Genomic DNA, 16,227 nt, shown 5'->3' with positions numbered 1-16,227 from the left:
GGATGGGGTGCCCGTGGGGCAGGTGAGGAGCCCCTTATCCGCAGGGAGAGACGCGGTGGTGCAGGCGTGGAGCTCCGCCCACCAGCGACACCCTGGACGTGAGCACACCCAGCACCCAGACAGTGGCTTCTAAATCCACCCGCCCCTGAAGGAGGCAGGGCGTGGAGAAAGGGGTGGGGGGCCTGCAGGGTGCGCCGGGGCATCTCGCGTCCAGAGAGTGTGGCGGGCCCCTGGCTGCACCCTCTGTGTGGGGCAGGGAGACGCCCAGGCTGCCGTCCCAGCATCTGCCGGAGGCCTGCCCGCTGCCTCCCACCCGCCCCACCCCCGGCTTCTCGCTTCTTCCCGAGTCACCGGGACTGGGCCCACCTGAGAGGGCCAGACCCTCGGCCGGGCTGGGCAGGTGTGAGCCCTGCGGCTCGGGAGGGGATCGGACTCCCAGCAGGCAAAGCCTGGAGGCCTGGCGTCCACCTGGAGCGGCTCAGCGACGGCCAACAGGGCTCAGGGCTGGGACTCAGGGCCTGACCCGTCCCCAGGACCTGGGGAGCCCAGCTTTCCCCCACTGCCCACTGCACCCCACCCCGCCTCACCCCTGTGAGGCCCCCGGCTGGGGGCTGAATTCCCGTCTGTCCAGCTGAGCCAGCGGGCAGTTAAAAACAAAGGCCAAACGCCGAGCCAGCCTGGGAGAGGCTGGCAGTCAAGGGGCCAGGGTCACCAGGGCGCAGAGCAGCTCAGCTGAGGCAGAGCGTGGGCAGGGCGTGGCGGGCTCCCCACCCAGGGCTCGAAGCCCACCTTCCCGGCCTCCCAAGCCGAGGTCTGCCCACCTGCTAATGTGCTAAGCGTCCGACCGTCCAGGTAATGACGTCACATAGCAACGCCCGGCTTCCTCTCCCTAGCGACCAGCCTCCTTGCAGTTTCTTCAGCCCAGGAACACGGCTTGCTTTATAGCCAGGTGCAAACATTTTACACTTTAACCAAATGCCTGTGAAGCGTTTTCCCGTGCCTCATCTCATTTGATCCTCACAGAAGTCCTGGAGTAGGCAGATAGGAGACTCGGTGGAATCCTATTTTCTTTGCATTAGCCAGAAAACGGAGATTTAGAAAGCTTAGAAACTTGACCCGACTGAAAAGAAGTAAGAAATGGTGGACCTTGAAAATGACTTCAGGTTTTCTCACTGCGCAGAATATAGTCAGACACGGCTGCAGTTAGATATTTTACCCTTGGTTCTCCCTGCGTGATCTGCAATAGTAATCTGCTTCGTGTTGATAATTACTGCTGTGCTGCTGACAATTACCTGGAAGAGAAGTTGGGGTGCTTCACTGGGCTGGGAAAGTTTCGCTAATCAGAAAGCAGGTGTAACTAAGCAAGTTTGTTCTATGTCTATAAAAGGCTAAGTTGACTCGCACACGTGAGATACATATAAAGCTCGCACTGGCGCCAATCGCACGCGTGTGTTTCCATCTGTCATTGTCGATTGTGAATTTGGTTAACACTTCTATTATAGAGAAAGGGCGAAGAGCGATATTAAAATATTTCTTCTAATTAATTTCCTTTCCATGTGCACGAATTCGTGCACCGGGCCACTAGTCCTATATAACATGTCAGGGACTGGAAGAGGAGAGAAGGGGAGAAATTAATGTTTGAAATAATACTGTGTGAGGATTTCCCAGAACAGCCGAAAGACATCAAAATACACATCAAGAATGGGGCCACCTTGACTTGAGGCTCCATGGGAGAGCGAGATGGAGGGGGCTCAGGCGGGAAAGCCTGCAGGGGTGGTCCTCACTGTGGGTGGAACCCTGGGGGCCCCTGGCTTCCTGTGGGGAGGATGTCTGGTTAGACGCACACCCTCACTTAGGGGGACCCCCAGCTTCCACTCATGTCACAGCCCCTCAGAGCAAGGGTGCACCTCTCACCCCTGGGACAGTAGCTTTTGTGCTCATTCGCTCTGAGGCCATGTGTTCCCTTTGGTTTCAGCCTGACTGGTCCTGGCCATTCCTTGTCTCGACTGGCGTCTGCTTGTCTTGGTGAGCAGGTTGGCCCACCGCGGCTGCCGAGGGCCGGCCCAGTGAGGGCACGTCCTCCCCGGAGCACTCTCTGCCTTCGACTCGCCTGTCTCCACGGGGAACCCATCGCCCGTGGCCACCCAGGAATCCTGGGACCACCCCCCGCCCCCCAGCACAGCAGACCCTGACTGCACTCCGTTCCCACCATCAGCAGGAGTCACCAGCTGGTGCCGCGCCCAGGTGTCTGCTTGGGAACCCCCAGACAAAGGCCACAGGGGGTCTGAGCTGAGACCGCTGGACACCAGGGAGGAATGTTCTGGGTTTCCCCCAGCCTCTAGATGTCGGGGTCCCCAGGGGCCTGTCTACACCCGCCCCCTCCAGCCCAGGATGGAGCCAGGGGGCCTTGGGCTCTGGTGGACACAGTGAACAGCTGCAGACAGGCCAGGCCCAGGAGGCCTGAGGGCTGCCCCCTGGATCTGCCCCCTGGAGGCAGCTGGAGACATCAGCCGGTAGCTGTGTGTGTAGGGGGGTGGGGGTGGGGGGTCTGGTGAGCTCTCAGGAAGAAAGAAATGGACAGCCTGAGGGTAGGAGCCCAGACGCCTCGCAGACGACCTTGTCCAAGAATGACGTGTGCAGGTTTCAGGCATCCGGCTCAGCGTTTTCTGGGTTCAGGTACCAGGTGTGGCCCCCAGGGAGACAGCCCAGGGAGAAACAGGTGCTTCCGGGTCTCAGGGAGACGGGGTCAAGGTCAAGACCAGCTGCAGGAGCATCTGAGGGGCTGGGAGGACCTCGGCATCGCCGATGGGACACTGGGGCCTGGGGGTGTGGTCCAGGCAGGAGAGTGGGGAAGGGGGGCTGGCATTTGTCCAGGAGGCCTGGGAGGGGCCCCCAGTGCTGGTCTAATCTTAAGCCTGCCTAGCCCTGGCAGTATGGCTCAGTGGATAGAGCGTCAGCCCGTGGACTGAGGGTCCCAGGTTCGATTCATATCCTCAGTTGCAGGCTTGATCCCCGGCCCTCGTCCGGGTACATGCAGGAGGCAACCAATCCGTGTGTGTGTCTCTGTCTCTCCCTCTCCCTTCCACTCTCTCTAAAAATGAATGGAAAAATGTCCTCGGGTGCGGATCAACAAAACAAACAAACAAAACACGCACACACGAATCTTACCCGTGTCTGTGGGCCCATCCAAGGCCTCATGGGATGGCCAGGCCTCCAGGCCACTCGGAGGGCGTGGGGTGGGAGTGCGGGTGAGAACCCTCCTGCCCTGAGCCTGGAGCAGCCAGCAGTCCCTGGGCCCTCGGGTCAGTTTGGGGGAGCAGGGCCGGAAGGGGCGGGAAGATAGATCACAAGGCGGTTGCCGCCAAGCCCCCTCTCCGCGCCGCCAGCCTTTCATTACAGCGGGGCCCCCTCCTGCTCAGGTCGCTCACCTGTCAGCACCTGGGCAGGGCAGCACCTGGCCCTGAGGATCAAGGGCAGGAAGGGAGGCTGGCAGGCGTGCCAGCCCCACCCCCACCCCCAGCACCCCCCCTGCACAGCCTCCCTGCAGGTGGGCAGGGGTCTCCGCTGCATTCTGCGACTCGACTCAGAGGGGACGTGGTGGCAGGGGCCCAGACAGACACCCCAGGGAGGCCCCAAGCAGACAGAGCTGGTGCCCCATGGGGGCGCCCCTGTCCAGACTGGAACCTCCAAGTCTGAACCCCGAACGCTAGGGTCTGGCTCGGCTGGGCCTGTGACCAGATCTGCCTCCCGTTTTGCTGAGCGAAGGCTGTGTGCTAGGAAGTGCTGATTGGCCGGCGGCAAACTTAGTGGGACCAGGTCACAGGCCCCTTCCCGACCCGCCCGACTCGAGGGTGAGCGACAGCGTCTGCCACCCCCGTGGACAGCTGCCCCCGTGAGTCCGCATGGGGCTGGGTGGTGGCCCCAGGATCCACCCACACCTGCCCCGGTGTTTGCTCTGCTGAGGCCAGCGGTGAGTCAGAGGAGAGTCAGGAGCCCGGGGCTACAGGAAGACACCGACTAGAAGCAGAGAAACCGGGCGGGCGGGCGTCTCTGAGCCGGGTCCCCTCAGAGCGAGGGCTGGTTGGTAGGCCAGGAGAGGGCCCAGCCCTGAGCCCCAGCCCCAAAGGCTCCAGGGCTGTCCCCCGGCCCCCAGACTGTCCTAGCAGAAGGCGAACCCCCATCGGCCTGGCCTCCGGGTCAGGGCTGGGCCCGGAGGGTGTGGGCCCCGTGGCGGTCGGTGGCCGGCCGCCATGCAGGAAGCAGCCTCAGGCGCAGCACAATGGCCCTTTGTCCCGTCCGCCCCGCCCAGGGAGGCTCAGCCCTGCCAGCTCTCCCACCAGCCACTGTGTCCCCAAGTGTGGAGCTGGCTCCTGTCACCCCGCCCCCCCGTCAGCCTCCTCCTCTCCCCACCCCACCCCCACAGCCTATTTTGCCTGCTGCACCCCCTCCTGCTCTCATGGGAACACTCACACCCACCAGGTCACCAGCCAGAACCTTTGTCTGGCACTGGTTTCTCCCTCAATCCGGCACCCGGTCCAGCTGCCACCCACCAGGCAGGATGACGTGGGCCTGGCGTGCTGTGGGGTGGCCCACGCTGACCATTCAGGACGTGGTGCTCATCATGGCTCTGTCCCCCCCCCCTTCCGCACACCCGTGAGGGGAGGGAGTGCTGCCCCCAGACCTGTGCCGGCAGCGGTCCAGCCACCTTCCGTGCCTGCTGCTGGTGACAGCCCAGGCCTCGCGCTCAGGGGTGACCGCACCGAGGCAGGGCCTGGGAGCTGGCCCTCAGTCGAGCGCAGGCCCCTGAGGGTGCAGGGCCAGCTGGGCTGCCTGTGAGGACCAAGGGCAAAGGGCACGGTCTCAACCGGCCACTGGCTGAAGCCCAGTGATGAGTCCTGCCCGCAGCCCCGGCCCCGGCTCGACCACCTCACCCACAACGGGCAAACATCAGGCTCCACAGACGACTTTGGGTCATTTTTACTTTTCTTGGACTCAGACAAACAGTGCAAGGACTGTGCAGGGGTCACTGCAAGGTCAGGGAGCAGGCGACCAGCCAGACCAGAATCTTCCTCATCAAAGTGACCAGCCAGGGCATTCACACCCAGACCACCCAGCCACGCAAGGCAGAGCCTCAACCCCTCCCACAGTATCTCAACCCTCACCTGCAGCACCTCGTCCTCCACCTGCAGGACCTCCGCCTCCACCTGCAGCACCTCACCCTCCCCCTGCAGCACCTCCGCCTCCACCTGCAGCACCTCAACCTCCACCTGCAGCATCTCCACCTCCACCTGCAGCACCTCCACCTCCACCTGCAGCATCTCCACCTCCACCTGCAGCACCTCCACCTCCACCTGCAGCATCTCCACCTCCACCTGCAGCACCTCAACCTCCACCTGCAGCATCTCCACCTCCACCTGCAGCACCTCCACCTCCACCTGCAGCATCTCCACCTCCACCTGCAGCACCTCAACCTCCACCTGCAGCACCTCCACCTGCAGCACCTCGTCCTCCACCTGCAGCACCTCAACCTCCACCTGCAGCACCTCCACCTCCACCTGCAGCACCTCCACCTCCACCTGCAGCACCTCCACCTCCACCTGCACCACCTCGTCCTCCACCTGCAGCACCTCAACCTCCACCTGCAGCACCTCGACCTCCACCTGCAGCACCTCCACCTCCACCTGCAGCACCTCGTCCTCCACCTGCAGCACCTCGACCTCCACCTGCACCACCTCGACCTCCACCTGCAGCACCTCGACCTCCACCTGCAGTATCTCCACCTCCACCTGCAGCACCTCATCCTCCACCTGCAGCACCTCCACCTCCACCTGCAGCACCTCGACCTCCACCTGCAGCACCTCCACCTCCACCTGCAGCACCTCCACCTCCACCTGCAGCACCTCCACCTCCACCTGCAGCACCTCCACCTCGACCTGCAGCACCTCGACCTGCAGCACCTCCACCTCCACCTGCAGCACCTCCACCTGCAGCACCTCAACCTCCACCTGCAGCACCTCGACCTGCAGCACCTCCACCTCCACCTGCAGCACCTCCACCTGCAGCACCTCCACCTCCACCTGCAGCACCTCGACCTCCACCTGCAGCACCTCCACCTCCACCTGCAGCACCTCCACCTCCACCTGCAGCACCTCCACCTGCAGCACCTCCACCTCCACCTGCAGCACCTCGACCTCCACCTGCAGCACCTCCGCCTCCACCTGCAGCACCTCCGCCTCCACCTGCAGCACCTCATCCTCCACCTGCAGCACCTCGACCTCCACCAGCAGGACCTCAGCCTCCACCTGCAGCACCTTGGCCTCCCCCTGCAGCTCGGGTTGAGGGGCTGGCCTCCACTCAGCCGAAGCTCAGGTGCTCCCTGGCCTCTCGTGCCTCGGCTAAGAACATGCCTCCAAGACCCAGCTTTGGCCAGCGTGGTCGCCTCGTATGGGACAGCGAGTTTGAGAGAAAGGCCCAGAGTGGGCGAGGAGCATGTGGTGGGTCTCTGCGCCCCAGGGCCCGTCAGAGCCCCATCCTGCCTCCTGGCAGCTCCCAGTGCGGCCGCGTTATTAAACCGGCAGAGCACGGCCTGGCCTTCATCTCTGAGCCAGACAGACGGACTGGGACCAGCGCTCTGAGTCTGCAGTGGAGCCTAGAACTGGCGGGGTGTCCTGACCAGGCTGGCAAGAGGACCAGAGTAGTCAGACCCAGCCAGGCGCTGCCGTGGTAACGAGAGAGTCGCAGGGACCCCCGCCTGGTCCCCACCCGCCGGGGGACGGACTGCGGCTCTTCCTCCTTGTGGGTCAGGGTGAAGGGCCACCGCTTTCCACATGACCGTCCCCCCGTCAGTCCCCCCACGTCCCAGCACTCAGGGGCTCTGTGGACACTGGATGTGGCTCCCTCTGGCCACCCCTGGGAGCTTCTGAACTGGCAAGGCCATGCCCATCAGCCCCGACCCCACCCACGTGTCTGAGCCAGGAGGTCCTGACCAGCCGCACCCGGTGCTTGGTGACCGAGTGAACAAGATGGGGGTAGAGGTCAGGGCAGGAGCCTGAGAAGGGTCAGTGCCCAGGAGCCCTCCTCCCGCTCCCACCCAACTGCAAATGCCTCCAGGTTGGGGTTAGTGAGCAATGCCTCGGTTTCCCCAAAGCACGGTGCCCATCAGCCAGGGGTGTCCCAGCCTCACCCCCACATAAACATAGACACCCAGAGAGGGTATCGGGTGGGTGGGTGTCTTGACAAAGTGCTAGGGCCTGGAGGTCAGAGGGCTGGAGGGTCAGAGGTCACTGATGCCTCCAGAAGCTCTTCCCTGGGGCCAGGGGCACCCCCCTCTCTGTGGCACTCCCACCCCAGCACAGCCTTGAGGCCTGAGGACAGGCTGAGCTCAGCGGGGAGTGGGCCAGCCTGGGGACGTCTGGGGGGGGCAGTGGACTCGGGGCCCTGCTCTGAGGGGGGAGAGGGAGGTTTCGTGTCCCCCGGGGCCCTGCGATCCAGGCCCGTGGGCGCTGTGGAGGAGCTGTGCCTTCCTCTGGGTCCCCTGGAGTAGGTACAATCGGGGGGCAGCCCCCCGAGCTGTGTGGCCCTCAGGAGCCCGTGTGCCGGTGACCCCCCACTCTGGCCAGGTCTGTCCCCGGACAGAGAGGCAAGGCCCCACGAAGCCCTGATCGGGGTGAGCAAACCAGAGAGCCAGCAGGCGGGGCCGGGCGGGGGAGGGGGTTCGTTACGGAAAGTGGCCGCCGGGGACTGCTCTGTGCTGCGGCTCATTACGGGCTGCTTGTTGTTTCAATACGGCGCTCCTCCCCACCTGGACGGCCCTCGCCTCCCCATCCTGCAGCCACAGGCTCCAGCCCTCTTCCCGGGGTCCTAAACCGGGGTGTTTCCCGGCCTGCCTCAGCCTCGGCCACAGGCTGGGCCCCCAGCCTGGAGACCTGTGCGCGACACCCCCTAGAAGGGCGACAGCTCTGCACTTGGCTCCTGGGGGGCCGGGGGCCTTGGCGGCTGCCCTGGGAGAGAGAGGGTGCAGGCTGTGACCCCTCTCTGCCCCCTTCCTTGTCCAGCCGGGCTGTGCTCGGCCCGGCCAGGAGCGCCCCGCCTCCCCCCTTGCACGCCCCACTGCAGCGCCTGCAGCAGCTCCCTGCCCTGGTTTTTGTTCAACCTGGGCCGGGCGGGCGGGCGAGGCGGGGGCAGGAATGTGTGCGGGGCCTGCCGCCCGCCCTGCCGCCAGCGCGTCACGTAGCTGCCTCCCGCTGGCCTATGGGAGCCCGGGGGACACACCTGTCGGCGGCCAGCAGCAGAGATTGGTCGGCGGGGAGCAGGCACCTGCATGGGGCGGGGTGAGGCCCTACATGTAAGGCGAGCCCGGGGCCACGCCGTCTCTTCCCGGCCGGCCCTGCCCTTCGCTGCAGAGGGACGGCCGGCACCTCCATTGTTCCCGGCCCCTCACCACCCCGGCCGGGAGCACCCACCTGCCCACCGCCCACCTGCGGGTGGACTCCCCTTCTCCTCCCTGCGGAGCCGCAGCCCGGGAGGCAGGGACCTGGTCTTCCCGCCGCTGCCCTCCGGGTCCCCCTGCAACGAGGCTGGTGGGGCAGCGTGGGCCGAAGCCAAGCCTGTGTCCTGGGCGACAGGTACTTGGGGTTACGGGAGCCAAGGCCTCTCCAGTGTCCACGCCGAGGCCTGCTGGGTCCGGGCCCGAGGACGGAGCTGGACACGCAGCCTCGCCGCCCGGCCGGGGGCTGGGAGTGGCCGCCGCCTTCTCCTCCCAGGGCAGAGCCTGTCGGGGCAGGTCGGCAGGAGGCGGAGGAGCCCGGGGAGGCCGGAGAGCCTCCAGGTGGGCACCGTCCCCTGCTCGGCCGACCCGGCCGGGACGCAGCCGCCGTGGCGAGGTGCCCGTTCGGCTCACAGTCAGGACCGAGGGAGGGTGGTCCCTCTTCTCAGAGGGGAAGGGGAGCCCCCGGGTGGGGCCCGCGGGGTGTCGGGTGCGGAGCCATCTTGGGCCCAGCCGTTTGGGGTCCCTGGGCCGAGTCTGCGGGGCCCGGCGAGCGTGGGCCTGGGTGGCGGGTGTCCTCCCCACCCGGAGGGCCGCCGGGGCCGAGCACCCTGTGGGTCCAGCCTTCCGCCTGACACAGCACTTTCTGGAAAGCTCTTTCCCCAACCAGCCCCTGCTGAGCCGGCCCCAGGGGCCCCGTGTTCCCTGGGAGCGGGTCAGGGAGGACGCGGGCTGGCAGTTGGCTCGGGGGACAGGCTTGGCTCTGCCCGCGGCCACACCGGGACGGTTGGAGCTCGGGGCAGAGCCGGTCTGGCCCGGATCGTGGCCCTTTCTCCCCCGCCTGAGGCAGAGGCGCCCACAAAGGCGGAACCGACTGGGAGAAGGAGCGGGCTGGCCCTCGGCCGACACGGTTCCTCAGGGTCAGGACCAAAGTCTGGTCCACAGAGTCTTAACCGAGATGCACACGGCCCGACAGCACCACGGGCACCGTCCGGGTCAGGCCTGCGTCTCAGAGGCAGGTATGAAGTGCAGGAGGGTCCTGCCCATGGGCCACGGATGGTGTTCTCGGAGGAATCGTGCAGGGCTCATTGTTCTTGCACAAAACCTGTAGGGATACGTCTGTGATGTTTCAGTTCACCCACTGGGAGCATTTCGGCCCTTTTTCGGCTGAGCCTCTGGAAGAATAGGTTGGTTTTGTTTTGCTTTTGCCTAGTCACCCAGGTGAAACGCTTAAAAGTGAAAGCGATCGGCCGGGTGCTGAATTCGCCAAATACGCTTTGCATGTATGAAAAGGCGCAGCCCGCGGAGATCATGGACGCAGCCTGCTGTCCACTGCAGACATGCTGGTGATTTGCAAATCCCTTATTTGCAAAATCAGTTTGTGGGAATGTTGCTGGGGGTGAATGTAGGAGATCCCCGGAGCCAGCCGCCCGAGGAGCCGGTCCGCCGGCCCGTGGGGGAGCGAGGGGCGCCCCGGGAGGGCCGAGAAGCGGCGCCGGGAGGGGAAATGGCGGCTCCTCGCGGACGCACAGGCCCGGCAGGACGCCCCCGCCTCTCCCGCACGCACCGCGGGGTTGGGTTTCAGCGCTTTGTTCTCTGCGGCCTCACCGTTGATTAAGGCCGCAGAGAGTGAGCTTTTCACGCGGGTCGGGTTCCGCCTGCCCAGGGCCCCGCGGGCCACAGGCCGGTGCCCGAGGGGTGTTTGCTGTTTGCTGGGCCAGGACTCCTTCCTCGAGTCTCCCAGGCTGAGCCCGGTGGCCAGGGCGCTGATTAACCAGACCCGCACACAGCGCACAGAGGGTGGCTTGGCTCCCTGCCGGCCACGGGGCCGGGGCGGCGTCTGGGGCACGGGGACCTTCCTTTTCACGTTGCATTTCTGCCAGTCGGCCTCCCACGGCCGCAGTGCCCGCAGGCTGAGCTGGGCTGAGGCCGGTGTCTGGCGACGGTCTTGGCTGTGGGTTCACAGGAGCTGAGCTCAGGAAGAGAGAGGGGCTCATCCTGGAAGTGGCAGGAAGCGTCCCTCTGTCTGTCTGTCCTGCACCCGCCGCCTCCTGAGTGAGGACACAACGGCGGAGGCGCTGGGGGGAGGCAGCAGCGGGCGCCGTCCGGCTGGCAGGGCCGCCGTGGGCCGCGGTTCTCTCCGGCCGCCGGTGCCCCTGAGGAGCCGGCCTGCGTGGCCAAGGGCTCTGGGGACACAAGGTGGAGGCCGGCCTGAGCGCGAGGGCTGGCTGCAAGGAGGCGCCTGGGCACCGGCCGCATCCCTCCCTCTGCCCCACTGCCTCCCCGGGCCTGGCAGGCGGGCGGGCGTGAAGCTGAAACTTAACTCAGCTCGGAAAGCGAAGCCTCGTGAGTTTCACTTGCTCAGGACGCAGGCCCGGCCTTCCTGGAGCGCACCAGTTTGCCGGGGTCTGCGGGACAGACCTGACCAGCCAGGTGTCCGGCCAGGAGGGGCCAGCAAAGGGGCACAGGGCAGCGGCCTCCACCAGGGTCAGGGTCAGGTCCTCAGAAATCTCGGCCGCTCCCGAGGACGGAGTGGGAGAACCAGGTGGACCTGGCTGAGGCCGGGGTGGGCTGGACGCGGGCTTTGCTGTGGTCAGCCCGGCCGGCTGGGGGGAATCGGTACAGGGCCACCTCCCCCCGGCAGCCTCTGTGGGTGGAAGGTGCCGGAAAACTTGAGAAGCCGCTCTGACCGGCTCTCCAGGCCCGGGTACCCCCTGTGCAGGGGGCAGAGAAGGGACAGGAGGGAGGACGGGCAGAGTGCCAGGGTCTCAGCCCAGGCCGGGCCCCAGGAGCGGGACTGGAGCAGGGGCACTGCAGCTACGCCTACTTCCTTGACCCCCACTCTGAGCCCCGTGTCCTGGGGCGACCACTACAGACCGGCTCGTGCCTGGGGATGGACGCCCTGCGTGCCGTGTTTAGGCATTCCTGTCCCATTGGCTCGGGTCCAAACCAAAGTGACCGCCAGGCCTAGGCTGAGCAGAGCTCCCCTCTACCCCCACCCCCTGCAGGGCCAGCACATCTCGCCCTTGGACTCCACAGCCAGCGGTGGCCAGAACCCAGGGCCCGGAGCCGGGGGCAGGCAGACGTCAACCTGTAACCTCATCGGTGAGAACCAGCACTGCCTGCTCAGTGGGGGGCGGGGGGAGGCCCCCGGAGCCACGGCCACCCTCCATCCTCACCCTGGACAAGAGCAGGAGGGGGCTGGGCTACTGGGCAGCGTCTGGGGACAGAGGCCCATTGTCCCGCCCTGGCCGCCCCTCACCTGGGACTCAGGGGCTGAGCCTGCTGTCCGTGTCTTTCCCTGGGACGCCCACCGGGAGGGCACCGCTCTGCCCCTGATGCCGGGGCTGCCAGCCTCCCGTGGGCAGGACACCCGGCCCCTCCTCAAGTGTCCACCTCATGCCCAGAGCAGGCGGCCTGCTGGGCGGGCGGGGAGGTCACCTGAGGCCCTGACCCCAGGGGCTCCCAGCTGCAGCCGCCCAGCCTCCCCCGGGCTGAGCCCCCGCACACAGGGCCTGGGGACCCCCTCCGGAGCCCCATCTCTCCCAGCTCCTCGGGTCAGTGTCCTCAGAGAATGTGGGTCCCCTCAGGCTGCTGAAGGCCCCCCACCGAGTCCCCTCTCCCCGGGCGGCCCCGGACCCACCTGGGGGCGGCCATCGCCATCTTACTGGGCAGGATTGGATGGTGTCAGGTCTCTAATACTGCCTGGTAATGATGACGGCGGGGCCCTGCGCGCAGCGAGGGGCCGTCCCCGAGCCCCCCAACCCTCTCCCCGCACAGCCCCCGCCCCGCCCCCCCCCCCCGCCCGGTGCCCTCCAGGTGAAATTGCTGGCAGCCCCCCCAGGCCCTGGCGGGTCCAAGAGCCCCTCTCAGCCCCACCAGTGGGAGCCTCCGCAGCTGCTCCGAGCCCCTCCCCAGGCAGTCCCGGGGGTAGGACGCTCAGGTGCCCAGGCCCTGCCCCTCCCGCCCCAGCAGGTGAGGGCGAAGCAGAACCCAGGCAAAGGCTCTGAGGGCGGAGGGCAGCGTGGAGGTCGGCCGGCCAGAGCCCAGGTGGGGGCCGCCTGGTAGGCCAGCTGCACCTCCAGCCTCAGCCTCAGCCTCACTCTGGAGAAGACAGGAGCTGCAGGCCCCCCACCGGTCCTCCCGCCGGGGGCCGGCACACTGGGCCTCTGTGGGCATCTTACCGGACAGTGCTGGATTTCTCGGCTCGACTCTAACACTGTCTGGTAACGATGTTCAAAGGTGACCCGCCGCGCTGCCGGGGGCGGCCCCAGGACGTGCTGTCCCGAGTCCCTGGCCCTGAGCCGGGCTGAGACCCAGGGCGGGTGGGGCACAGGGGACAACCTGTCCCAGCCAGGCCCGCGGCGACCTGACCCCCAGGAGAGACCACGACGGCCGGACGCGGGGGCGGAGAAGGGCCCGGCCCCGCCCGCACACCAGCCTCGTCTGGGGCCGTGCCCGGCGCTGTGGTGGCCGCTGGGGCTCGGAGGACTCGCGCGGCATCGGCGGCCGGCCAGTCGCAGCCACTGGGCCCAGAGCTGGTGGCAGGCAGCCTTCCCGTCCACCACGCGGGTCCACGTCCACGTGGCTTCCACACGCGTCCGCGGGAGCGGGCCCCCCCGATCCCCCGCCTGCTGGGTCCGCAGCGGGCACTGGCCTCTCTCAGCTCTGACCCTGTCAGGGCCACGTGCTCCGGGGCCACCTGGGACGCAGGGAGGGCAGGTGCGTCCAGGTGCCCCGCCCCGGCCCACAGGCTGAGGGTGGTGCCCCCCGTGGATTCCTCGATGAGGACGGTCTCCCCGCCCCCCAGTCCTCCACCAGCCCCACAGCGTCACCGGCACGAAAGGGAACCTGGTCTGAAATCGAGGTCAGAAGGCCCTAGGTTTTATCTTTTTTATCGGAAGCCAGGACTGGGGCTCGCAGACCTGCCGACACGCACAGGGGCGGCCCTTCTGGCCCGGAACCCCGCCAGCCCAGGGCCCCAGCTGGTCTCTCCGGGGAGGAGGGTCTGCCCAGGCCTCCTGTTACTCATTAACGAGCCTGGCTCAGGGTCAAGTGCAGGGCAACCAGATGCCCCAGCTGCTCGCTCTCTCTCTCTCTCTCTCTCTCTCTCTCTCACACACACACCGGGGGGCTGCAGGCTGGGGTGGGTTCTGAGGGAGGCCCTCCTCCAAGCAGCGCAGGGGCCGGGGGGCGCGGGAGGCTCCAGCCAGACCTCAGGCCGCGGGCGTGTGGGCTCGGAGGGGCCGCTCTGCAGACTCAGGAGGCCCAGGTCTCGCCCCCAGCTGGACGCCACGGACGGCAGCCGGTGACGGGCGTCTTACCAGACACGGTTAGACCTGGTCCTTCTGTCTAATACTGTCTGGTAATGCCGCCCATCCCCGGCCCGGTCGCCGGAGGGGCCCTCGCCGACGCCGGTGGAAGTCGAGGTCCTCTGTCCATCGGGCCAGGTGGGGCGCGGCTCCGACCAGGTGGGGCGCCTGCCGGGCCCGGGGCCCTCAGGTCCTCCCAGGGCACAGGCCGCACTGGGCGTCGCCAGCCCACGACGCTGGCGGGGGGAGTCCCCTGACCCCGGTGGGCTTTCTGTCACAGCCATCTGTTCCTCCTGGGGCACAGCCTCCCCCACAGCCCAGAGGGCCTCCCACTAGGGTCTTTGTGTCCCCACACGCTGCGGGCCCTGCCACGAGGCCAGAGAGACGGGCGTGTGGTCAGCCCCACCCCTGCAGCCCAGCCTGGAACCCTCCCCAGGGAGGTGGCCTCATCTGTTACCCCCGACACCTGTACCAGGCAGGGGTGCCTCAGGAGGGCAAGACAGAAGCAGCCCAGCCCCCCAACTCCCACCCACGGTGGAGAAGACGACCCTGGCAGGCAGTGCCCCAGAAACCCGCTGCCCTGCCACCCCCTGTAGTGCCAGGTGGCTGGAGGGCACTGGGGGTGAGACCCCACCCTCGGCCCAGAGCAAGAAGCTGGGGAAAGGTAGGGGTCAGGCAGGGGCAGCCACCTTCTCCCTTCCTCAGGTCTCAGGGGCCCCCACCACGTCCCCACCACCTGTCTCTGGGGCCTGGCAGCTGGGGGACATGCTCTCCTGGTGCCCCACAGCCCCCCTCACCTCCACCCCGCCCCAGACTTTGGCTCGCCCCACCCTGCTCCCTCTGCTCGCCAGCCTGTGGCTCATGGAGAGGTCCTGTCTAAAGCTGTCCCCCAGACCAAACTCTGATGCTGACCCCACCCCAGCATCTGCCTGTTCCCCCAAAGCCCCTCCCTTCCCCTGAGAGCTCTCGGCGGGTCCCAGGGCCCAGACCTGCTTCAGCCAAGGCTCTGCCACCGGAGTCGGTGGGAGGAGGGGTCCCCAGGCTCCTCGGGGAGGCCCCTGCCTCTCCCCCTCGTTCCCCGCTCTCCCTGAGTCTCCCTGAACTCGATCTGCATAGCCAAGTGCTAGAGCAGAAAGAGGGGGTGAGGGGACCCCAGAAGGCCTCTCTGAGCAAGTGGCCAAGGGGGGACCAGACAGACTCTGCTGGAGCCAAGCAGAGACCCCCAGGCCAGAGGCTGCCTGGCACCGTGAGGGGACTTCCTGCCCCTCATCCAGGAGGCCTGGCCCTGCCCAGCACAGGCGACGACTCCCCAGGTCGCCCCACGGCTACTGGAGGGCGCTGGTCCGTTCCAGCTCCCTGGCCCCTCCTGCCTCCAGCAAACCTGGGGCCACACCACCCCTGCCGGAGCCCCCAGCTGGGGGTCCCCAGCGCCTGAGACCGGGGGGCCCCAGTGCCCAGTGAAGAGCCTGGCCAGGGCCCCCACCCCTGTGGGCAGAGCCTCCGCAACAGGATGGACCCCAAAGCCGCCCCCCCCCCCCGGCACTGAGAGGCATGTGGGTGCGGCTGCCTCTGCAGGTTCTCAGAGGCCTCCTCAGTGAGCATGAAGCCTGGGACCCCGAATGTGAGGAGGGACTTACGGGGTGCATAAGGCCACACAAAGGGCCTCCCGGGGGCAGGGGGGCCTGCAGACGTGCCTGGTCCCACAGCTGAGGCCAGAGTCACAGCTCAGCGCCCTCAGAAACTCGGGGAAGGTCCCTCCGGCCCCTCCCGGCCTCGGGGGCTCCAGACCCCCCTGGGCTTGGGGCGCATCCCTCCAGCCTCTGCCCCCGTCTGCATGCGGCTTCTCCCCTCTCTGTCTCCTCATCTGCCCGCCTCCCTCTTAGGAGGACGCTGGTCACGGGATTTAAGGTCCCATCTGCCGGTGCCGGGGCTCAACATGGCGGGGCCACCTCGAGCCCTACAGGAAGCAAAGGCGGCCCCGCTGGTGTGACTCAGGGGTTGAGCGCCGACCTATGAACCAGGAGGTCAGGGCACATGCGGGCTCGATCCCCAGTCGGGGGGGGGGGGGGGGGCGTGCAGGAGGCAGCCGATCAAATGACTCTCATCCTTGATGTTTCTCTCCCTCCCTTCCTCTCTAAAATCAATAAAATATGTTTTTAAAAAAGAAAGAAGCAAAGGCACTCAACGCAGCTCCCACGTGACCCACGAAGGCCCTGGGAGGCAGGTCACAGCCCAGGCGCGAGCACCCCCACCTGGGCGCGCTGTCTTACAGGAGCCCCCACTTACTGTTGGATAAAGCGGGGACCCCACGTGCTGGGGCCCCGGTGAGGGAGGTGTAATGTGGCCATAAAGCCGAGGGAGCACCAAACACCTTCTGGGTCCGGTCTGAGGTCCGGGCGTGGATGTGCGGGTCTCGGAAGGCTGAGGAGT

The 16,227-nt window shown here is 66.8% G+C and overlaps 1 protein-coding gene across 1 annotated transcript in view; it reads left to right on the top strand.

The window, feature by feature from the left end:
• The window catches only part of TTLL10 (tubulin tyrosine ligase like 10), a 44,393-nt gene that overhangs the window by 15,012 nt on the left and 13,154 nt on the right, over nucleotides 1–16,227 (top strand). Inside the window, exon 2 of the mRNA XM_059686262.1 lies at nucleotides 11,494–11,590. The gene's annotated coding sequence lies outside the window, so the exon portion shown is untranslated. The remainder of the gene's footprint in view (nucleotides 1–11,493; nucleotides 11,591–16,227) is intronic.

This window comes from Myotis daubentonii, chromosome 3 (assembly GCF_963259705.1).
Source record: "Myotis daubentonii chromosome 3, mMyoDau2.1, whole genome shotgun sequence".
NCBI lineage: Eukaryota > Metazoa > Chordata > Mammalia > Chiroptera > Vespertilionidae > Myotis > Myotis daubentonii.
The sequence above is the reverse complement of the archived record's forward strand: the minus strand, read 5'-3'. Positions and strand labels throughout refer to the sequence as shown.